At 48.7% G+C, this 25,061-nt stretch overlaps 1 protein-coding gene across 2 annotated transcripts in view; it reads right to left on the reverse strand.

Moving 5' to 3' along the window:
* POLDIP3 (DNA polymerase delta interacting protein 3) overlaps positions 1-25,061 on the reverse strand; it is a 388,271-nt gene that overhangs the window by 217,491 nt on the left and 145,719 nt on the right. The window lies entirely within an intron of this gene.

The raw sequence follows: 25,061 nt of genomic DNA on the forward strand, positions 1-25,061 counted from the left end.
TAGTACCTGAAAGACAAAAGAATAAGTTACTTCTTACCTGGTAACGTTCTTTCGACGGGATGTTCCTCCGACCTATTCTTTATCTTTGATAATAGGTTTCCAGCTTGCTGGCCTCGGAAATTTTTTCTGTAGAGGGCGCTGCGCGTCGACGTCTGCCGAGTCGATGTCCCTTGACGGCCACCGTATCAGCGCCAAGGTCATCATGCCTATAAATAGCCACGCGTTGCTCAGTTCCGTTTTGTAGCATAAGAAAAGTCATGCCTGAATTGGTTATTGACCTTGAAGGAGCGTAAGCTGCAACCACAAGGGAAGTATCACTGCGGGGATGGTTGGGAGGGGCGATAAGGAATACGTCGGAGGAACATCCCGTCGAAAGAACTTTACCAGTTAAGAAGTAACATGTTCATCGAAGGGATTGTGTCCTCCGACGTATTCCTAATCTTTGATAGACTCCCATAGCAGTGGCATGTAATTGGAGGTGGGGGTGAGAATGTTATGTATCCCTTTAGGGAGGGACCGAATGCAATACGGCCTTGCCAAATCTGGTCTCTTGAGCAGTGGAGGAATCCAGATTGTAAAATTTTGTGAATGTATGTGCGGACGACCATGTGGCAGCCGCACATATGTCCCGGACCGGTACCCCTCTTTGGAGAGCAGAAGAGGCTGCGATACCCCTGGTTGAATGAGCCCTGAGATTTTGGGGTGGCTCTTTCCCTGCCAGTCTAACATTCCAGGATGGCCAAAATAATCCACCTGGAGATGGTTAGTTTTGTTATGGGTAGTCCCAACTTGTGACCTGAGTATCCTACAAACAGTTGGTCTGCTTGCCTGATCCTAGCCATTCTGCTGATGTAAAAGCTGAGAGCTCGCCTCCGGTGAAGCCTATGTAGCCTTTCCTCCTATTTCCCCGGATGGGGAGGAGGGTAGAACGAAGGTAAGGTAATTTTCTGAATAATATGAAATTGAGAAACCACCTTTGGGAGGAAATTAGGCTTCACCTGTAGAACTTTGTCCTTGTGGAAGATTGTATGTGGGGGTTTACAGGAGAGAGCTTGTAGCTCGCTCACCCTCCTAGCAGATGTTAATGCTACCAATAGGACAGTTTTAAGCGTGAGAAATCTCAGCGCGCAAGAGTGAAGTGGTTCGAATGGAGTGCCCATTAAGAAGTTTAAGACTAAATTTATAAGGGAACCTAGAATGGTTTTGGAGGGTAAACATTAGTTAGTCCCTTGAGAAATTGTACCACTAGAGGAAGTTTGAAATACAATGGTTCCTCCGCAGTGCGCTTGAAGATAGAAAGCGCGAGATAGCCTTTTACAGTGCCAACTTGAAGGCCTGAGTTTGCCAAGTAGAGTAGAAACGATAACACCGTTGGTGTACCACATGAAAAAGGGTCGATATTCTCTTCCCTACACCAGCTGCAAAATTTGTTCCAACGGCAGCGGTATAAAGACTTTTTTGCCGGTCTTCTGGCCGAAAGCAACACCTCCATGACGTCATCAGGGAGATCCCAATCCTTGTACCTCACCCTTTCAGAAGCCAAGCGTGAAGGTTGAGGGTTCTGGTGTCTGGATGGAGAACCTGACCTCCCTTCTGCGAGAGAAGATTCTCTTTGAGTGGAAGACAGATTGGAGGACAGATGGACATATCTAGAAGGTCCGGATACCACGTTCTCCTGGCCCAATCCGGGGCAATTAGGATCATGGTTTTCCGGAATCTTCTCAACCTCCTGATCATTTGAGGAATAACAGGGACTGGTGGGAACGCGTAAAGGAGTGGAAACTCCCAGTCCACTACGAACGCATCTCCTAGACCTCCTCTCGGGGGAAATTCCCTTGAACAGAACAGATCGCACTTCCTGTTGGTGCTTGTGGCGAACAGATCCACCTGAGGGGTTCCCCAAAGGGCGAAGATCTCTTGAAGGACTTCCTGAGCTAGCTCCCACTCGTGGGAGACTGTGCTCTGCCTGCTCAGAGCGTCCGCTGTCAAGTTCTTCTCTCCGGCTAGGTGGACTGCCGATAGAGAGATTCCTTCTTGGATTGCCCAAAACCAAAGCTGCATCGCCTCTCTGCACAGTGCTAGTGATCCTACGACTCCGCTTTTGTTGAGGTAGTGCATGGCCACCGTGTTGTCCGTCATTATCAGGACATTTCTCCCCTGTACTGATGGCAGGAAAGCTTTCAGCGCTAGTCTGATCGCTCTCACCTCTAATAGGTTGATGTGTAGTCTGGACTCCTATGGAGACCAACGACAGCTGATGGTCAAGTCGTTGGCATGGACTCCCCACCCCGTGATTGAGGCGTCTGTGACTACTGTTATCTCCGGCCATGGTTGCCAAAACAGTTCTCCTTTCAAGATGTTCTCTGGATAGGCCCACCATTGAAGGTCACGGGCTACCTTGTCCGGAATCCAGAGGAGATTTGCCATTTTCCCTGAGAATTGCGACCACTGACTTCTCAGTACCCACTGAAGAGATCTCATTCTCAGGCGAGCCTCTGGCACAAGGAAGATGCAGGATGCCAGGAGGCCTAGCAACCTCAAAGTCGAAGGCTGGGAGACGTTGGGCATTTTGAAACTTGGTGACCATCTGTAGAATATCTTGATCCCTCACCTCTGGTGGCGAGGCTTTTCCCAGGGAAGTGTCCAGGACCGCTCCAATGAACTGGAGTCTCTGTGATGGTATCATTTGTGACTTCTTTAAATTGAGGGAGAAGCCCAGTCTGTGAAGGAAGTGGCAGACAATCTAGCTGGGCCTGGGCCTGTTCCGAAGATACAGCCCTGATCAGCCAATCGTCCAGGTAGGGGTAGACGTGGATCCCTTCCCTCCTTAGACTCACCGCCACTACCGACATCAGCTTGGTGAAGACCCTCGGGGCGGAGGTCAGCCCAAATGGCAGAACTCGAAATTGATAATGAGAGTCGCCAATTGCGAACCTCAGGTATTTCCTGTGTTTGAGATGGTTTGGCACATGGAAATAAGCATCCTGAAGGTCCAGAGATACCAGCCAGTCCTGGAGCTGTAGGGCCTGAAGGATCTGAGAGGGGGGGGCCCTTGTTCCTGTCCGCTACAGGTACCGGCTCTATGGCACCTTTCTCTAGCAGGTCTATAATTTCCTGCAAGAGGAGAAGATCTGGAACTTTTAGAGAGCTGTTCCCCGGTGGATGACTGAGGAATGTGTAGAAAGGGTAGGCAGTAACCTTGGGCAACTGTCTCCAATGCCCAAGCATCTGACGTTACAGCCTGCCATTCCGTCAGATGGTGAGTTAACCTGAGTTAACCTGCCCCCTACAGGTGTATTGTGTGGGAAGGCCTCAGAGTGGTTTGGGGGCGGCTGATGCAGATGCCGAGGGTAAAGAGGCACCTGCTGCGGTCTTAGTACTTTTGACCCGTCCACCTCGGGTGGATCTCCTTTGGCCTCTTTGAGCCGGCTGTCCTCTGCCTTTCCCGAATGCGGAATAATTTTTTCCTGAATAGTGAAGAGCCGTCAAAGGGCATATTCAAACGTCTGGCCTGTACATCTGGAACAAAGCCAGACTTTCGCAACCACGCATGCCTGCAGATTTTTGTACTTGTCGCCATGGCCCTGCTGATACTGTCAGCGGAATCGATGCCAGTTTGAAGTGATTCGCACATGGCATCTTTGCCATCTTTAATAATGTTAAGGAAGGCTTCCTTTTCCTCTCCTTCGGGTATGCAGTCAGCCGCTGATGAAGCACACTCCCATAGTGTGTGACTGAACCTGGCGAGCGTACAGGTGGCGTTGATGGACTTCAACGCCATCCTACAGGCAGAGAAGACTTTCTTCGCCATAGAGTCGTACCTCTTGGCATCTCTATCCTGTGGGACAGTAGGGTAAGCGGTCCTACTGCTAGATGAAGTTGCCGCTTGAACCACCAGGCTCTCTGGGGTCGGGTGTTTTGATAAGTATTCAGGGTCAGCAGCCGCTACCCTATACTTGGTTGACAATCTTTTATTGACCGCAGGGATAACTTCAGGAGTTTCCCAATTAGATGCAATTTTCCTTTGTAAGGCTGCATGGAAGAGGAACACCGGGTCCTCCTGTGGGCCTTTGTCTAATATATCTGTTAGGTCATCCTGTTGAAAAACAGGTGAAGGCGCAGACCAACCCATAAATTCAATAATTCTTGCCATCAGGGTTCTATAGGGTGTTTCGGCATGTTTCCCTGGGTCTGGCTTAACAAATTCCACTTCTGAGGAAGTGTCCAGCCCACTTGCCTCATGTAGTGACTCCTGTAGGCCCTTCAGCCTTCTTTCCTCAGAGGTGAAATCCTCTGAAATAGGCAGTGTGGTCCTCTGTAACCCGAATGTTTCCTGGTCAGAATCTTCCCCCTCGTCATAAATTGAAGATAGTCCAGGGTACTCGGACCTCTGAAATGGTGTAAAACCCATCTCTAAGGCAGAAGGAGCCAAACTCGTTATTGGGCGAGAAAACGTCGATGTCGTTGATGCCGATGTAACAGGCTTCGAAGGCGCCGAGAACGGCGTCGAAAAAACTGGAAGGGGCCTCGAAGAACTCGAGAGGATCGGGATCCTACTCGAGGGCATCGACGACGGTCTCGGCGTCGTGCCGGAGGCCCTTGGAATCACTGTTGGCTGTGGAGTGGCCTTGGTCCTCTCTTTCATCGGCGTCGACGATGGCGTCGAGTCGACCGATGCGTTGGAGGAACCCTTCGACAACGGCGTCGATGGCACTGATCCGTGCGTCGAAGGAATCTTAGACGGCGGCGAAGATGGTGCCTTCTTACCCGATGGCTCATGGCGCTCTCAGGTGGAATGTTTCGCCGGGTGCTGCGACTCGCGGCGTTTTGATTTTTTGGGTTTTTCACCCGGGGTATCACCCTCAGCTGTCTTCGAGGGGGTCGAGGCCGCGTTCTCGAAGACGCTTAACATTTTCTTTCTGAATTCCTCCCACTCAGCTTGAGAACTGTGTTTAGTGGGACAGGAGACTCTTTCAGGGGACACAGAAGACGAGGAAGGGGACCTTCGACGTCTCTTTTTGAGTGTCTTGATCTCGACGAATGGTGGGAGCTATTTCGAGATCTAGAATGGGAATGTTTGACGGCGTGGAGACGAATGCCTCTACTCAGCCGACGAAACTTTCAAGGAGGTTTTCACTGACTTGCCTCTCTCGAGCTTCCCCTTGCGCTCCTTCAAGGCTTTCGCCGTCATGGACATGCCGTCCTCGCACTCTGAACAATGGTGCTCGGATCCCAAGCACCACAAGCAGATCCTGTGTGGATCCGTTATCGACATTTTTTTACCGCAGTCTCGACATTTCTTGAAGCCGGATCGCGGCGTCGTCGGTTCCGATGACGAAGCCATCGAGAACGATAAGGTATATTCGAGTAGATATAGTTATTTATCCTGACTGAACTGAGCAACGACGTTCCGAGGCCCCACGAAGCGCGGAAAAACAGAACTGATAAACTGACGCAACGTGTGGCTATTTATGGCCATGATGACGTCGGCGCCGATACGGTGGCCGTCAAGGGACATCGACTCAGCGGACGTCGACGCGCAGCGCCCTCTACAGAAAAAATTTCCGAGGCCAGCAAGCTGGAAACATATTATCAAAGATAAGGAATACGTCGGAGGACACAATCCCTTCGAAACACATTTTTACTTACCAGTTACTTTGTTGCATCTCTTCTCTTGAACAATCACCAACAAAAGTACTTTACCTGCATCAGATACATGTTGGGGAGAAGCAGCATGATTTTTTGGCACAAGGCTCCACTCTTCATAGGGATTGAACTTTTGAAGCTAGGTCATATTTCTTGTGATTTGGTTCCATTTTACTGCATCGATTAGCTTCCTTTATTGATTTATGTCACTGACTGTAGATACGTGCATTATTGTGTTCTGTGTCCGATAACACAAACTGGTTTCTTTTAGTGCGTTTTGGGCCTAAAATAACTATAGCATTTTTGTACATTACTGTCTAAATTGACTTGTGTGCTTCACTGTGTGGACTCATTGTGGATCCCTGGCCTCACTCGCACTCTCCTGGAAACAGCCTGGACTACTCTCCATTGCTACCTTGGATGGGTTTTGGCTAGCCTCATCGTTCCCCCGGTTCACTATAACTAGGGTGGCCTCCTAAAATCTGCCACCAGGCCCGATTCTAGACATCCATCTTAAAATGCCACGACTGCAGGTCCCGCTCTTGAAACCATGACCTTTGGAGCGTTAGCAGATTCCTCTGCATCAATCCAACCACAGGAACCGCCAGAACACAAGAGACCCAGGGCTATAATGAATGTCTGAAGGCTAAGGGAAAGATTGAAGTCTGCCAAGTCCAGGGTTTCGCAGGCCTGCCTGGTTCGACTTTGGCACCGTATACAGACTAGAGTAAAAGCCCTGTCTGACTACTGAACTCAGCACCTCATCTTTGGCTTTTATCTGTAAGAGTTTCATGATTTCAAGCCTTCGCGCGTAAGACCCAACCTGGTTTATAGGATGGTAGGAAGGAGGGCAGTGAGATCAAGGGAGTCAGTACCCTGCTGGTTACCGACAGCACCCAGGATTCCGCAGTTAAGTTCCTCCAGGGCTTTAATTGTAAGGAGATTCTGCCCCCCCACTGGAGTCCCATGGGTTCGGGCAACCCATCACTGAGGACTTCAGCGGGCAGAGAAAGCATTGGTTGATGATGCAGGAAGTGAGAAAAACATGCAAGGTCTTCTGTTTTTTCAGTTGAGTGCTGGGCGACCTATCCGGCTTCCTCGCTTTCTACTCTTGAAAGCCTTGGAAACCCGAGAAAGATCTGACTTTTTCCATTGGCGAGCGGCACATCTGCAGAGCTATGGAAAAGACACTACCCATCAAATGGAAGGTCCAACACCTTATCCTGGACATCCTTTGTAAGCTTAGTGGCATGAAACCCTGCATGCATCCGCACCCGATAGAGGCTCCCCTTAAAGTGTCAACATGATGGGCAGGTGTCTCCAGAAGGTTCTGAGCAATCATTCGGGCATCAGCCAGGCCCCCCTTAAACTGTTCCAAATGTTCTGGGTAAATGAACTTCTCAAACTCCACCAGATCCTTCCATTGCCTCAGGTTTGCTGCAGCTAAAACTGCAGTTGCATTAGCTTGCTTCAATTGCGGAACAGAATTTGGGAAATCCTTTTTTCCCCCCTCACGGCTTCCAGAGCCCAATCTTCCTTGTTCAAAACCCAAGGAGGAAGATGCGGAGGACGGCCTTGAAAACATAGTTACTGCTGCCACTACTGATTAAGACGTTCGAGGACAAGATAACAGGGTATCTAACCGGGAGGATAGCTCTGTGGCAACGTGCTTGCCTTGGAAGCAAGACGACACGAAGCAACACAGGTTCGATCCCCGGGTCCACGCTTAGAAACCTCTGGGTATTTAAGCGCGTTATAAATAAGCAACTAAGACAACAACAAAAATATTCTGTAACAGCGCCTCGATGCCCATGGGCTGTGTGAGCGCTTTAAAAATGCAAATAAATTCCTCAGATTGGAGCAACCTGTACCTCACGTTGATTTTCCCGTTTGTGAGGCTTACCGTGTGATGTTTCATCCAAACTTTCCTTGCCTCCACCCGAATATCTTTCAACAGACCCACACCCGTTCTTTACAACACTGATTGATTGAGCCCCAGCCAACCCCCCCCCACCCCTCAACCCCCTGCCAATCTCAGAAGGTGGCGGCTACAGATTAGGAATTCACAGAAAAGCCATTAAATCTGTGATCCTGTCATGGAAGGATCTTGCTGAAGAGGGGATCTTGTCCTCTTCCTACGGCAGGCCATCAGGGTCCTTGGGGGGGCCCATCCTCTAGTGGTGGAACTGCATCCTGGTGCTGTGGGGCCAAAAGGTGGCCCTAGAGTCTGAGCGAGAAGTGGAGGAACTTCTGGCGCCTTGAACCGGAGGTTTAGAAATAAGCTCCTGAAACAAGTCCTTAAAAAACCATAGGATCAGAATGCATGGATACCTGAAACCTATTAAAGAAGGCATCCCCTCAGTATCTGTGATGAAGCCGAGGCAATGCACCAACTCCCAGGCCGTACCCAGAAATCTGTTGAGATTAGCTGCCAAGTTGGTCCGACAACCACGGATCCACATAATGAAATGGAGAAGTCATAGGCAGGGACAAGTAGGAGGCAGCGACATACAAGTATAGGGCCGACTATCCTACTCTAGGAGCAAAAGGATTGTGTTCAAACAGAACACTGGGTGGAGGTGCAAATGAGTTGCGGCCCAAAGAAGCAGCAGATGTGGACTTTGGATGATTTTCAACCATTGTAACCGCTGAAGTGATGGATTCGGAAACTGCTGGTTCCATTTTACGAGCAAGGGCGTCCAATCCCCTAGTGGTCTTAGACCTTTGAAACTGCATCAGCCGTGAAACCACAGAATGCAAAGGCTTAGACACAAATGGCTGACCCAAATAGAGTGCAGACAGGGTCTTGCTAGTATTAGCCCTGATGTAGGGAACCTCAAAGCCGGTGGCAAATTTAGTCCTCACTGAGAGATCAGAGGGATTTGACCCAGTCAATTTAGCCCCCGACAGGGGAGCCTCTGCCAAGCCAGTAACTGGAGTAGCACTTCCTGAGGGAACCTCGGAGCAAACTTCATTTCATTGCTCTCGCATGGGTGGGCGTGCTTACTCTGTCGCCTCGGATATGGAATGGCCCCTCCACCTGAAAAAAAACTCTTAAAATCACCTTAACTTTAGAAAGGCACTGGAAATGCATCGGTTTTAGAATTGTGATTGTAGCCGATGCTATTCTCTCTCCTTCCAGTGCCATGTCGTCCTCTGGTGAATGAGCGCTTAATAAGTGAACATAACAAACTGCTGTATTAGCCCCCAAAGGGGAAACCTCTGCTTTGCCAGTACACTAATTAGCCACTAGTTGGGGAACCTCAGAACCTCTGGTAGCACATTTAGCCCCTCTACAGATCATTGGAGCACGCTCCAGTATCAAACAAAGCCTGCACAGCCTCGAGAAAATTCCTGGTAGCACTAGAATCTGAGTGATGCCCTCCCTTGGCCAGAGGCCTCTGAGGAAAAACCTCCAGTCCGGGGTAACCTGCAGACAAAGTCAGTAACCGCTCACTACTTCTTACATGACACTACTCCTTACATGACACGAAGAGTCGGATGCGCCGGGGTGCTGACTGATGGGAGACCTCCCTACGCTGAAGCCGTGAGCGAGTGCTTGAGTGGAAAGTGTGTCACAGGAGACGCACGCGTACCACCCAAGATCCGGTCCGAGGCACTCTAAAGAGAGCACGTGAGGATCCAATGCAGAGTATTTCTTACCACACGACAAACAGCATGCAAAACCTTTTTGTCCTGGCATTGGCGAGTGAAAATAACCGAGATACAAGAGAGGAGAAAAAAAGTCCAGACAGGAAAAAACCTCCTGCTGGTGCTAGATACATCAGGGTGCAGGACCTAGGCACAGAGGCAGAGCTTGGTGAGGCGGAGCCTGTGGCTGCACATGCACCGGACCCGTGCAATCTTAAAACGACTGACATTTTTTGTATGGTGCTACAAATGACTCCAGGCTGGTCCCCTAGGATGGAATGTGCCACAAGTATGGAGAAAAGGGGTACGGGACCCAAGAGTATTGCTGGTTATATGCAGAGGTCACCTCAGAGCCATGGAGGGTGGCGGCTTGTGGGGTGGTGGGGTTGAGATTCATTGAATACGGGATACGCAGCCCATGGAGAGAATTGGACATTTGGCTGCTGGACAATGTAAAAAATTCACAGATTACTTTCCAAGTAACAAATGGGAGCATTAGTCAAGAAGGCTTGGAGGATCAGTTTCAAATTCAAAAGGAGGAAACACTAATGAATGCTTTACCAGTTTTAGAGTTCCCTGCTCTAGCATCACAACATCTTACTGGAAAACATGTAAGGGTTTGGGGAGAGACCCCTCTAAACAACTTACTGGTTGCTTGAATAGCCCTGACGTATCATAGTAACAAAGTAACGTTTCACAACGGGCCAGCTCAGACAATTTTAAAACATGGTTGAACGATCAAAACGATTTTAACAAACCATAACAGACTTGCAATTATAAGGAGATCATTTACAGTACCCTCCAATGAACCATAGGCACCTCTTCATTGGCAGCATTTATTCTTGTATTGCAATTTTTGGTCAGTTTATAGGACATTGGGTTTGGAGGTCAGGAATCTAACTGCTCAATTGAATTAACTATTACAGTTTAATGAAGACTGAAACTGATAAGATTGGTTTGATTGCTGGCCGAATAGCTGAAACAACTCCAGTGAGTATATTAATTAGAGATGAGGTGTCCTCTTTGGGGGGGGGAGGGGGTTTAGTGTCAGAAGGCTCAAAAAATGGCCACTGTGAAATAAATGAAGTTATCATCGGTAATAATGAATCCTTAGTAGAAGCGCAATTCCAAGAGCCATCAGCTGCACAAGGACAATCTAAGAGGCTCCAAGAAAAATAGAAACATAAAAGAAAAATCTTACCAGCTTCAACAGCAAATAATTGAAAAAATAGCTAAGAACTGTTAAAACAGTAAACAATTCTCAATAACTTTACCTCCTCTAAAGCAAGAAAGGTAATGCACTGAACAAGAGCAAATGTGCAAAAGGAAAGGGCATTGAGGAAAGAAAAGCAGGGAAGTGTAGGGAGATGAAAAAGGAAACAACCTGAGGAAATACGTTCCTTTTACCCCTCCAATGTTAATGAAGGATACGCGAATGAAGCAGGATTCAATGGCGAATTATGCTAATGTCATGAAGAGAACATATGTATAAGTAGTAGGCTGCGAGTAAGTTAAAATGAAGAACATTTAGTCTCCAAGGACCCAATACTTTATTAGCATGAAAGAAGACAATGTGCTAAAGAAGATCTGTGTAAAGAGTCACGAGTTTCTGAACAGATTTGTAATAGAAATTGGTTCTCCCAACAGAGAAAGGAGATGGTGCGCTTAGTCTGGGCGTAAAAACAATCTTGTGTGATGAAAAGGCTTTGCCATTGAATAGATCCGAAATTAGCTAGATTTAGTGCAATAGACTCATTAAGATTGTTGATGACCGACATTGAACAAGTAGAATTTGTAGATAAAATAAGATTGGAGAAGGTGGTATTACATTTATATTTTAAAAAATGTAGTAAGCACAAGAGACCTTTTTGCTTTTGGGACATATTTTCCCCTCCACCATCCACAAAAAGTAAGCCACAATTTGATTTTGAGGAAACTCGAGTAAAACATAATCCAGATTATATTTAAGAGTGGAGGTTTAAAAATGAGTTGTTCGAAAGGGGACGGTTATCGGAGGCAAGATTCTCTTGACAGGTCTAATGGGTCAAAAAGGCCCCATTCTGCAATCCGAATCAATCCTATGACCAAAATGCTGAAAGTGTCCACTTAAGACTAATCTATAGAAATAATGGAGGCTTAAGCATAACATTTAACTTTTCAAACTTGATTAATAATTATGATACATTATTTCAGGAAGTTTGGCTGCTAATTCCCCTGGTGGTACTTGGTTATTGTTAAGATGGATTTCTAAACTCTGGCCTAGTGGACAGAGTTTAGGAAGCCATCCTAGTTATAGTAAACAGGGGGAACTCTCATGTTTTAGCCAAACCAATCATGGTCCAAGCTAAATCTCAGGTGAGGTGAATGGGGTCAGGGGTACACAACAAGTCCACATTAAGACAGTAATTATACAAATGCCATATTTATTATTGGCCAAGAAACAGAGAAATCCTGCAGATCGCTCACTAAAACCCTGCCTAAAGTCTCCCAGGTGGCATGGGGAGAGTAAACGCTTCCTGATCCGAACCCTGCAGGTGACGTACAGCCTGCTTGTGGAGGTCAAAGAGTCTTGTCTTCAAATTGCCAATAATTATGAAGTACAAAGTTGAAGAATTACCAGAACTGTGGTTGTGTATAATAATTTCTGTTAAGGTTGCACTAAAAAGGTGGCTGAAGTAATGGCATACTGTGGAACAAAAGGAGCCTGTTCCCACAAGATCAGTAGTAGCAGGGTGGTGGTTAATAGGAAAGCAACACCCTAAGAAGAAGCATCCTGACAAGTATACGAAAGACAATGCAGAGGTAAAAATATATGTTGCAGCAGAAGTTGTTCTTGTATTCTTTGAACTATTGCAAAACAATCCTGGAAATAATATCCAGGATTACCATTGGTGCCGTTTTCTTGGCTAGAATGGGAACTTTTCAACAGAAAGCTGAACTGTTACCAGTGGATTTTTGGTTGGTGAACTTTTATTTCATTTGGAACTTACAAGCTCTTGTTCAAGACTATTTTTCTCTTTGAGCATTTGGAACAATTGACTTTGAACAAACCTGGGGAAGGGATCTACCCATGACAGGACTTTCTAAATAGCTGGTTGTTGGTTATTCATTTGTTCATGTTTTAGTTTTACTTTGGATGTTTTTGGTTTAGTGTGAGGGCCAGTTTTGTATGTTAGGGGAAAACCCTTTAGACCTTAGACTAGGTAGTAGGGAACGCCTTGATAGAGTAGGTTTAGCAAGGATTTATTTGCACTTTTTATTAATAAAAGGTCTAATATAAAGAAAAGCACAAGCAGTTGTCTGCCAAAACACAAGAAAAATTCAACAAGTAATGTGATCACAGAATGCCAAAAATATAAGGAACAAGTTACTTACCTGTAACTGTTGTTCTCCAGCATGGGTCTGGCATGGATTCACATGCTCATGAATATTCCCTGTCGTCAGGCTGGGAATCCTCGGTAAAGAAAAATCAGTATCAGTTTTGTTTCTGATCTGTCTTTCGTAGTAGTAACCAATCACTGATCTCTGCGTCATACTGACCACAACCAATGACTGCCATCTCCCTAAGCCCCGTCTCTGGCAGCCATCTTCAGATTTGGTAGCACGTGAAGTGGCAGTATGACCAAGTGAAGAGCCGCAGAGGGGTAGGCGGGAGGGTTCGCATGTGAATCCATGCCAGACCCATGCTGGAGAACAACAGTTACAGGTAAGTAACTTGTTCCTTCTCCAGCATGGGGTCTGGCATGGATTCACATGCTCATGAATAAAAGAATACATAGCAGTACACACATGCACAACCACGGGAGGTGGCAACAGGCTCAACATTAAGCAATACAACAACTCAACATTAAGCATCTCTTACCTTCTCACCAGGCTCACCTTAGGCGAACAGGTTGCGCAGCACTGCTTGGCCGACCCTGGACTCCTCCCTGGAATCCCGGTCGACGCAGTAGAATTTCATGAAGGTGTGCGTAGACCTCCACGTAGCAGCCCTGCAGATGTCCAGCAGGGGCACACCAGATAGGAACGCCGTGGTAGCTGTGATCGCTCTGGTGGAATGGGCTCTCGGACGGCCGGGCAGAGGTCGGTTTGCCAACCGATGACAGTACATGATGCAGCCGGAGAGCCATCTGGAAATGGAAGCCTTTGAGAGAGCCTTCCCCCGATTGACAGGTCCAAAGTTCACAAAAAGTTGTGACGTCTTCCGAAAACCCTTTGTGCGGTCCACGTAGAACTTCAGCGCTCTAGCCACATCCAGCGAAAAAGTCCTTTCAGCCGGCGGCGAAGGAGACGGGAAGAAAACAGGCAACACCAAGGGTTCGTTGAGGTGGAAGTCCGACGGCACCTTGGGCATGAAGGAGGGTGCATCCTGAGCACTACCCTTGTATCGTGAAAAGTCAAGTACGGGGGCTTGCAGGAAAGGGCCTGGATCTCTCCCACCCGTCGTGCGGAGGTGATGGCCACAAGAAACGCTGTTTTCCACGACAAGAACTTCAACGGAGCTGAGTGCAGAGGCTCGAACGGAGGTCCCATGAGCTTGGTCAGCACCACGTTGAGCTCCCACGCCGGGGCCTTCACCGGCGGGAACGACCTGAACAGTCCCTTCATGAATTCTTTCACCAGACGATCAGACCACAAAGACGTCCGTCCTGTGGTTCTGGTGTATCGGGAGATCGCAGCAAGATTAATCTTGATGGAAGCGTGCACCAGTCCAGCCTTGGCCAGCGACAGTAGGTACGGCAGTACTTGAGGAGCCGTAATCCGTAGAGGGTTAATCTTCTGTGCGTGGCACCAGACAGAGAACCTCTTCCATTTGTGTCCGTAGCATTTAAGAGTTGAGGATGCCCTGGCCTTTGCAAGAACCTCTCTGCAGTCGGCCGGTATGTCGTGACCTCCAAACTCAAACGCTGCAGGAGCCAGGCCTGCAAGTTCAGCGACTTCGGGTCGTGATGGAGGATGGCGCCTCCTTCCCTGGAGAGAAGATCCGCGTCCACTGGCAGCTTGATTGACGGGGACGCTGACAAGTCCAGAAGGTCCGGGAACCATATCTGCCTCGGCCACGCAGGTGCAACGAGGATCATCCTGCACTGTGACCTCTTGAGCTGGTTGATGAGCCGGATCAGCAACGGCAATGGAGGGAACGCGTATAGAAACAGGCCCTCCCAGGGGAACGAGAAAGCATCGCCCATGCTCCTCGGCTGGGGAAACCTGCTGGCGAACCTCCGGCACTTGGAGTTCGTCGCCGTCGTGAACAGATCGATCTGGGGTGGGCCCCACCGTCGGAAGAGGCGGTCCACTAGATCCTGTCGTAGTTCCCATTCGTGGCACGAGCGCAGCTCTCTGCTGAGCGAGTCGGCGATTGTGTTTTTTATTCCTGCCAGATGAAACGGCACCAGAAACATCCCTTGGGCGACGGCCCAATGCCACAGATCCTGCGCCTCCTTGGACAGGGCTGGGGATCTGGTACCGCCCTGCTTCCTGATGTAGAACATGGTGGTGGTGTTGTCGGTGAAGATCCTCACCACCTTGCCCTTGAGGGACGGAAGAAAGGACCGGAGGGCCCAAAACACTGCACGGAGCTCCAGGACGTTGATATGGAGGGCCTTCTCCGTCGGAAGCCAAAGGCCTCTCGCGTGCAGATTTTCGGTATGCGCTCCCCACCCTTCCAGGGAGGCATCCGTGGTCACGGTCTTCTGGTGGCCCGGCGTCTGGAAGTCCATGCCCGCCGTCAGATGCGCGCGGGTGCCCCACCACCGGATCGCTCGTCGGAAGCTCTCGTCGAGTGTGATCCTGTCCTCGAAGCTGCCCGTCGTCTGGATCCAGCGACCGTCCAGGAACTCCTGTAACGGGCGCATCCGAAGCCTGCACAGGCGGATGAGAAATGCAAGAAGACATCATTCCGAGGAGGGATTTGATGGACCTCACCCTGCAGCCAGCATCCGCTGCACCTTGCCCTAAATGGCCCTCGTCCTTTCTTCCGACAGAGAGGCCAGAAGCGCCACTGTATCGAGTTTCGCTCCCAGAAACAGTGCGTCTTGCGTGGGCACCAGGTGGGACTTGGCGTAGTTTATGGAGAATCCCAGGTCCGTGAGTAGTTGGACGGTCCTTGCCGTGTGCTCCGCGGCGAGCTCCCTTGTCTTTGCTCGTCCAGGTAGGGGTAGACTTGGATCCCCTCCAGGCGCAGCCGCGCCACCACCGGTGCGAGGCACTTGGTGAACACCCTGGGTGCCGACCTCAATCCGAAGGGAAGGGCTCTGAACTGGTAGTGACGCCCTTGGACCACGAATCTGAGAAACTTTCGGTATCCCTTTAGGATGGGGATATGGAAGTAAGCATCCTCCAAATCCAACGACGACAGGAAATCGCCCTCCTCCAGCTGACCCAGGACGTGCTAGAGGGTGACCATACGGAACTTCTGTGTCTTGATGAATTTGTTCAATCGTCGTAGGTCCAGGATGGGACGCCATCCTCCTGTCTTCTTCACGAGGAAGTATCCTGAGTAAACTCCGGAGCCCCAAAGCCTCTTTGGGACCAGCTCGATGGCGCCTTTGAGCATCGCCTTTACCTCCAAGAGAAATTGAGGGACGTGATGTTCCTTCCTGGCCACGGGGGGGACGCGCGGGCACTTCTTTAGAAACTCGAGCGCGTGACCCTGGGCCAGGGCGTCCAGCACCCAACGGTCGGTGGAGATGGACTCCCACACGCTGACGAAGTTCGCCAGCCGGCCTCCCACCGGGATGCTTCGGTGGGGGCCCGACACCACGGCCGGTTCAGTCCTGCTTCGATGAGGCTTTGCCGCCTTGTCCTTCCTGGCGACGACGGCGGGGTCCACCCGACTTGCCTCGTCCCCTGTAGGCTTCCTGTGACGACGAACGGGCTGCTTGACGGTAGGTGGAATATCCGCCGCCGGAACCTTTGGAGGCAGCCTGCTTGCCTCCGGTGCTCCGAAAGGGCAGCCGTCGTTGCTGGAGAACACCAAGAGCCTGGGCCGTCTCCGTGTCCGTCTTGATGGCTTGTAGGGAATCGTCCACCGTTTTCCCAAACAGGTTGCTCCCGTCGAACGGCATGTCCAAAACTCTAGTCTGCACGTCCTGCCGGAAGTCCGTTGCCTTGAGCCATCCACGTCGTTGCCCAACTGGCGAAATCCAGTGTCAGCGATGTCTGTCGCTATCGTAATGGCGTGGTCCGTCGCCACTTCTCCTTCCTGCAAGATCTCTAGGGCCTCCGCCCTCTTGTCGTCCGGTAGGAAGTCCAGCAGGGGGGCGATCTTGTACCACAACTCCCTGTCGTAGCGGGCTACGATAGCCAAGGCGTTGGCAGCCTTAATCGTCGTTGCTGCCGATGAGATGACTCTGCGTCCCATCGTGTCCAATTTCTTTCCCTCGCCGTCTGGGGGGAGGGGGGGGGGGGGGGGAGGTTGACGTAGAGGCCGAAGCCCCCCCCGCTTTCTTCCTGGCCGCCGCGGAGACGACCGAGTCCCGGGTCGGCTGTGCCCGAAGGCACAAGGGGGCCGCATCCGGGACCCGGTACTTCTCGTACCGATCCCTTCTCGAAGGCGTTGTGGATGGGTTCTTGAGGAGGGCGAGACCCTCATCCCAGATATCGTCCAGTAGAGGTACAGCGAGGACCGTCTTCCTCTTGGTCTCGCGCCGTTGACAAAGGAAACCTTCCTTCTTTTCTTCCGGGCAGAGCTGGAAAAGCTTGGATGCCCTGGCGATCATGGCATGAAATGATCCAATCTCGTCGGGCGGGGAAGCCCGGGGAGGAGGTGACGACGGAAGATCCTCGTCGTAAACCTCGTCATCTGTACCCGTCGCAGCCGTGTCCGTCCCCGTATCATCCCCAAGGGTCGTGGACGGGAAGGAGGGCTGAGCAGGGCGCGATGGCTGAAAAGGAGATGGAGGATGAATCCTCCTTCTCTTCGGAGGAGGGCTCCCAGAAGGGCCTGGCTCCGGGTCCCCCGTCGGGAGCGGTTCCTCCGTTGGTGGTAACGACAATCTCGTCCTCATCTCCGAGCATAAGGACTATATAGCCAACAAAATGGCTGCCGAGTTGTTTTGCGGCACTGGTTGAGGGGATTCCGACGTGCGGTCAGGAGCCTCGTCGGCACCCTCGACGTTCTCGTCGTCTCCTACGTCGGGGTCCCTCCCGACGGGCTGGTCTTCTTCCACGCCAATGCCGTGGCTTAAGACTTCGATCAGCTCCTCTTCAGAGGTTGAGGCCGAATCCACGACGACCTCCTGCCCCCCCTTTTTCTTCTCCGCCGGAGGTTTCACTGGGGTCCTGTCGATGGGCTTGAAAGAGGACTCCCTCTGCGGTGGCAGGGAGACTCTGGGCCCCGAGGTCGCCTCCACTGGTGTAGCCTCCACAGGCTGAGCCAGGGCCGCCGCGACTGTCTCGATAGAGGCCTTGGCAGGGTGGATCAAGGCTTTCACCACCTTAGGTGCGCTCACCGCCTTCTCCTTGGGAGGGGGAGGGTCGCCGCCTCGCTCCCCCTCCGATGGGGCCTTCGAGCTCGACCGGGGTCTCTCCAGGAGCTTCGCCGGGTGCTCGGCCTTCCTCTTACCCGAGCCAGAGCGCTGGCTGGTCGATGGCGCCGGGGAGGATGCGCCCTGCCTGGCAACCGTAGAGCCCAACCGTTCGGCTCTCCCGGTGCCAGCGGACTCACGGTGCTTGGCCTTCTGTTGGGCCCCCGTCGCCGGGGCGCCCTCAAAAAGGCCTTAGAAGACCGCTCAGACTTTTTTCTCGCCTGACGGGCTCTTCCCTTCCAGCCAGTTGGCGAGACGCAGATAGCGGTCCTTCATGGTCCGCTCCGACATATTGCCGCAAAACGCAGTCCTTCTCCACGTGCGTCTTGTCCTCATGCAGGCAGTAGAGGACAAGGGAGTGTTCGTCCTCCTTAAAGACATTCTGAAGCTGGCATCCAGGGCAGACCCTGAACAGCTTTCCGGGCGTCGAGCTTCCCTTCTCCTGGGCCATGTCCGAGATGAGCCTGAGAAACTTCTGGAGTCCTCCAAAAGCGTGGCTCGATGAAATCTTCACCCTTGAGGGGCGTAGAAGAATCCGACACGGGTCCCTGTTGATCGGATAAAGAAACGGTGGAGCTTGAGGCTCTTTTGACCGAAAAAAGAGAATTTACCTATGAAAAAGCGTGAAAACGCACTAAAGCTTGAGAGCAATAGCACGAGGATCCCAACACTTGAACGTGCGGTAAAAATCTGAAGATGGCTGCCAGAGGCGGGGCTTAGGGAGATGGCAGTCATTGGATGTGGTCAGTATGACGCAGAGATCAGTGATTGGTTACTACTACGAAAGAGATCAGAAACGAAACTAATACTGATTTTTCTTTACCGAGGATTCCCAGCCTGACGACGGGGAATATTCATGAGCATGTGAATCCATGCCAGACCCCATGCTGGAGAAAACATATATACAGTCAATGTAATTTAGAGCAAAGTGTACAGTTCGCCCCTCCCCCCTTCAATACCTGAAAGGGAAGAGAAGTAGTTGCCAACTGCTCCAACAGGCCACAGGAATAGTAAACCTAACTTGTAAAGTCCAACCCCAAGTTGAATTGGGCCTTGTGAGCAAAGGTTCACAAGTACTTTTGTAAGTTGGGAAAAAGTTGGAGAAATGTTGCAGTATATATGAAGATCAGCCCAGAAGACTTTGAAAGGAGTTTACTGGTGAGTAAAGTACTTTTCTATTTTTTGGAGGGCTTTTACAACAAGTGTTGCCAAAGCCAAGTAGTTACAAATCAAAGTTCTTCACAAACTTTATTAAGGAGGAGATAGGGGCACCGGTTAGTATGGCAACTACTCACCACCCATACTCCGATTTTTCCCAAGGCTTGGCAGGTCGAATAAGATTGCTGGAAGTAGGTTTTCCTGCCATTGAATCGAGTAGCAGATGCCCAGGAGCTTCAGGTGCAAAAGAGGTTCTAGTCAGGTGCAGGAGCAACCTTTTCCAGTGGACGAATGCAGTAGGCAGCAATGCAGGACTGTTCTGGACACTCTACCAGACGGGGATAGCCGATGATGGTCACAGAGCATGGCAATTGCAGGCGTCTCATGAGTTGCGGTTAAAGAAAGCCTTCCAGTCACGGACCCCTTGATGCATGGATGTTGATACTTGCAGGAAGGTGACTTATGGGACTAGCTGGAGACAACCGTAGTTCTGGGCGAAAACGGGCACCAGCGACGCTTCCGACACGGTAGCCCATAATGGAGTTTGTCAGCCCACAAGTTGGCCCAGGGACAGTTCCGAAGACTCCAGGCACGCAAGAAGACATCAAGACTGGTATGTTGCACCATTCCAAAAGGATCGAAGTACCAGCAATGGTCTTCTGAGATCAGTAGTCAGACAGTGCTCCAACAGGGTTAATCAACGTAGAAAACCGATATGCATATTTATTATTAACATTTAATGAGTGCGCAGCAGACCAAGGGCATTGTGGCGATTTTACAGACATTGTGTAGACATGACAGTATTGTACATACTTAGTTGCAAAGCAAGGAGGGTGGGGTTAGGGGAAGGTCAGGGGAGGCTGAGTAAGTGGGCAAGGGACGCTTAAACAGTACTCCATATCCAATCGGAATACAAAACTACATTTCCCATAAATACAGCATCTATCAGACCGTGCAAAGTAAGCCAATTCTAAATGTGCATTGAATACATTTGAATTTAATAAGATAAATACAAAAAAAAAATACAAATATTTACAAAAGCCTGATTTTGCAGAAAATTGATGGACATAAAAATAGTTAATCAGATAATTCCTAGAATGATGGCCAAAATCAAAAAATAATGAAGTGATCCCAACATAAAATGCCCCATTGGAATGCATTCAAACTGAGGGCTTTCCAATATATAATTTGAGACAGAATTCTACCATAGTGACAATCAAACTAACGTATTGAAAATCCGTCATAATAGTGTAACTATTCTTGAAAAACAATTATTCACCTTTTGGGTTTACTCTTCAAGAGGAAATCTAGCATTAGCAAAAATACAAAACTACAATAAATCGGGTACATCAAGCATACATCTTTAAAGTAATGCATGGTAGCCTTCACCCCTATAGAGTCCAAAAAGAATTCTGGTGTTATATCTGGTAATCCGTCTAGATTTCAACTATCGCAGATAACATCCTTTATTACCCTTCCGAGGGTGTTCTTCTGCCAGACTTCAACCTACCTATCGGGTCAATGTGCGATTACTATTGTGAAATTAACCAAAAGGAGTAGCAACTAGATAGCTTGCATCCTTATCATTGATTGCTCTTTAATTTTCAAGGATGCGAATTCTGATCTTACGAATAGCGCAATCTATGTGTAATTTATTACAAGGTCAAATTAGATGATGCGCAACAAATTCTTAGTTCCACTCAACGTACTCTGAGATGTAATGTTCCAATTGTATATGCTCGGCTACAAGAAGAGTAATTTGCTGAACAAGTTTGCAGACACTACAGGTAACGTGAGCAAAACCACCTTTAGGTTTAGCAAGCCATTTTTCTGATAGCTTTGGCGCTGTATAGAGATTCTGAATGACTATATCCCCTATATTCTTCCATCCTCTTTAAAAAAAAATGGAGGATTTCTCTCCAATCATCTTTGATACATCATTGTCTCTACTGAGTAAATATTATGCCCAATATCTTACACAACCATGCACCTTACATAGTGATAAAATCTAAGTATTATCAGTACCTTTGTTCTTCCGTTTGTGTACAATCTGTTGCCAGGCCATTTGTTTAACCTTGCTAAGTTTATGGTGGAGAATGTGCTTTATAGCCCCTCTGCTTGAACCTACACATCCCATCATCACAGTTGCTATTCAAATTCTGTTCAAGTGAATAGTTTCTCCCAGCTCTGAAATATTCAGACTAATGGATATTATTCACATTGCTGAGGCAACGCATGTAAAATCGAATGATCAGCAGTGGCTTTACTAAACAGACATCTATTCTCTGATCTTCCACCCATATTACTAAATCTAAAAAACATATGTCGTGTCATATGCCATGGTAAAGGAAAGATTAAGTGAACCAGAATTAACAAAGTTCTTTATCTGTAATAGATCTTCAACAGAACCTTTCCATAGAATAAAGAGATAAATGAGGAATCATTAACATTTCACAATATTTTCTTTCCGATAATTAGCTGGATTACACAACCTTCCCAATAGCCTATTTAAGGATTTGTATAGTACAGCCAAAATTTAGTATCAATAAAAATACTTCCGATTTACAATTGATAACCATTATTAAACAAAAATAATTATGTTGTAAAACAAAGGTAATCCTATCCAATAACATATCTGTGTGCGTCTTAAAAGTTGATTACCTATATCTCAAACATATTCAGCTGCTTTAATCTCAGATTGTAAAACTGAGGTATAGAAAAAGGGAAGATCAATATAAAACTAAATCTCCCTCCTGTGGTACATCTTAAAGATGTTTCAATACATCTGGGGGCAGGAGTGGGAGGGGTCTCCCTGAGGTGGGAGGGGTCTCCCCCAAGCTCCCCGTTTCCCTGTGCTTTTTTTAAACCCTCTCCCACCCCCTCTACCGAACCCCAATATACATTTTATTTAAAAATTCAGTATTTTTTCATGGTTCTGGTTTCAATAAAAAAAAAAAAAAAGTTGTTCTCGGTTTTCCATTTGCTAAAATTACTGGATACCGGAATCGAAGGCCTTTCCCTTTGACCAGGAAAGAATACTAGCCTTGGCTTCCTTTAACGTGCCCAGCTCAGGGTCTTCCCTGATCCTGACCCCAACTCCTGCCACAGACTGACCTACTTTAAACCACTAATTTCTGTGAGCTCAGCAAGACCTCCATCTCTAGAAATCCAGGAATCTGGCTAGCATTAGCAACAAAACCTAGTTTGACCCTTTGCCAGTATGACAAGAGTCTACATTGTACTAAAAGTTAACACTCTGCAGTCCCAGCTCTACCCTCAATGTGCCACTTGGACAGCCAGGCGGTAGCCCAAGCAGGTGTCTCAGAAAGAAATTTTGGACAGCCTCCAGAGCTTTACAGTCTTGGTGGCCCCAAACTCAGCTACCATACAGTAGTATAGATGCAACCTTCAGCTTCTACACTTGTACAATTTCTGGGCCACAAACGGGAGGTAGAAATCGCAGCATGCCCCTTAACCTGAGGGCTGCTGTTTCAGGTTAGGATGAAATTACGTAATCCGAAATGAACAACCTCACCAAAAGACCTGGTATGTGTTTGGGTCCACTGGTGGGGTCGGTCTAATTTTTTTTTTTTTTTTAAAGGCGGTGGGGGGGGGGGCTCGAGGGGTGTCCCGTGCAACACCACGCTCACTAGACTGTACAGTATAGTGAGCAGGGGACACCCCTGCAGCTCTCCAGACAGGGAAAAAAAATTAAAAAACGGCCGGGGGGTTGTGTGGGACACACCCGCCAAAAAAAAAAAAAAAAAAATCATACTTTGATTTCTTTTTGTTTAATGTTAGTCTGTTATTCTCAAAGAAGGAATTAGCATATACCTAACCTAGTTTGAGGGAGCTCAGGGTGAGACCAAAAGTACAGTGTCATCTGCATATAGTAACGTACACCATCACCCCCAATTTTGGACAAGGGATTCTACCATCAGCTTTACCGGGGTCAAAGTCAGCTATGAACAGCTAAGGGGGTAGCCGACAACCCTGTTTTACCCCCTGTAACAGATCTGAATCAGTTGCAACAATACCCCTGCAACCTAATATGACATGCATTACTTACCGTAAAAGCATTTGATGATTGTATCTGCTTAGATTCACATGCTGTGCATATGGTCCGACATCCAGTGGTAACCGCGGAGTATTGCATCTTGTCTTTCGGGGGACCGAAAGGGGACGTCGGCATAGGCGTGTCTGAAACACTATCACTAGCGTGACGTGTGCAGTACCCAAAATCCCTCACGCGCCGAGGTCCCTCCGATTGTATTTTTTCGGCCATGAGGGAGCCCAAGGCTATAGTGAGTGAGTACATGAAGAGAGAAAGTAGTAAGAAGTCCCCGAGCGGGTAGGCAGGGAGGGCGCATGTGAATCTAAGCAGATACAATCATCAGAAATGCTTTTACGTTAAGTAATGCATGTTTTCTGATGCTTGTTAATCTGCTTAGAATCATATGCTGTGCATAGACTAGCGAGCAGTACCCGGAGTTGGAGGTGGGTTGTGAGAAGGAACAGTAGAAAAAAGGGGTCTTAGTACTGCTTGTCCCACCTGAGCATCAGACCTAGAATGAGTGTCTAGGCAATAGTGTTTTGTAAAGGTGTGTACAGAACTCCAGGTTGCCGCTTTGCAAATAGACTCTAGGGGAACATTTGCAATGAATGCTATGGATGCCCCAGTGCCTCGAGTAGAATGTGCTCTAGGCTTGAAGGGCAGTTCTCTCTTTGCAAGAGTAACAGTGTGATGTATTTGACAATACACCTTGATATTGCTGATTTAGAGACAGGGTCCCACCAGCTGCCACTGAAACAAAGAATGGTTTAGTTTTCCTCTATCTATCCATCCATGTAGAACATGACTGCCCTGTGCACATCTAGTGTGTGAAGGCTTCTTTCGGCCATGTTAGTAGGTCTCTGGAAGAACGTGGGTAGTTCGACTGACTGGTTCACATGGAACTTCGAAAATAAATTTTGGCGCAAATCTGGGATGAGTGCGCAGAACTACTTTATCCTTGTGGACTGTAACAAAGGGGTACAAGACCGAGAGGGCCTGTAGTTCGCTAACTCTTCTGATAGAAGTGATAGCTACTAGAAAGACTGTCTTGTAAGTCAGGTCTTTCAGACTAGCTTTATGCATAGGCTCAAAAGGGGGTCCCACGAGCCTAGTTAAAACCACATTTAGATCCCACCCAGGGGCTGGGTGAGTGATGGGGGGATAAATTCTTTTAACCCCTTCCATAAAGGCTTTAATCACAGGTATTTTCCACCACGACACCTTCTGCTGTGACGTGGTGTAGGCTGACAACATCGCTAGGTGAACCTTTAAGGAATTGAAGACTAACCCAGAGTCCAACAGATGGGTTAGATATAACACAATGTGTGAAGGCGAACAATCGGTGGGATTGACGCCTTTGGAACTGCACCAAATGACAAAACATTTGCTGGCAAAGCAATAACGTGCGTTAGGCTTTCTTGCCTCCCTCAGTATGTCCATGCATCTTTGAGGGAGCTGCAGATGTCCAAACTCTATGACTTCAGGAGCCAGGCTGCTAAGTTCAGAGTTTGTGGGCATGGGTGCAGAGTCTCCCCGCTGTCCTGAGACATGTTGTACGGGCAGGGCAGCTTGACTGGTGGGGAGAGGGACATTTCCATCAGGTGCTCGAACCAGGGTTGGCGGGCCCATATGGGAGCCACCAGAATTATGGTGACTGGTTCCTGGTGCATCTTGTGCACTATCTTGTTCAGAAAGGGAGCCGGGGGAAAAGCATAAACAAATTTCCCCGACCAAGTTATCCAGAGACTGTTCCCCTTGGATCGGTTCTGGTGGTACCTGGAGGCGTAATCTGGGCATTGGGCGTTCTCCTGAGTAGCGACCAGGTCGATCTCTGGAAACCCCCATTCTGCGAAGACGTTGGATACAATGTCTTCGTGCAGACGCCATTTGTATTCTTCTGGAAGAGGAAAATCTCTGCTGTGTACGTCTGCCAGAAGATTGAGTTCCCCTGGAACATGTTGGGATATCAGGAACATCTTGTGTTTGAGAGCCCATATCCAGATGTTTTGGGACAGCTTGGATAG

Source organism: Ambystoma mexicanum, chromosome 3p (genome assembly GCF_040938575.1).
Source record: "Ambystoma mexicanum isolate Mex_15411 chromosome 3p, UKY_AmexF1_1, whole genome shotgun sequence".
NCBI classification, from domain to species: domain Eukaryota; kingdom Metazoa; phylum Chordata; class Amphibia; order Caudata; family Ambystomatidae; genus Ambystoma; species Ambystoma mexicanum.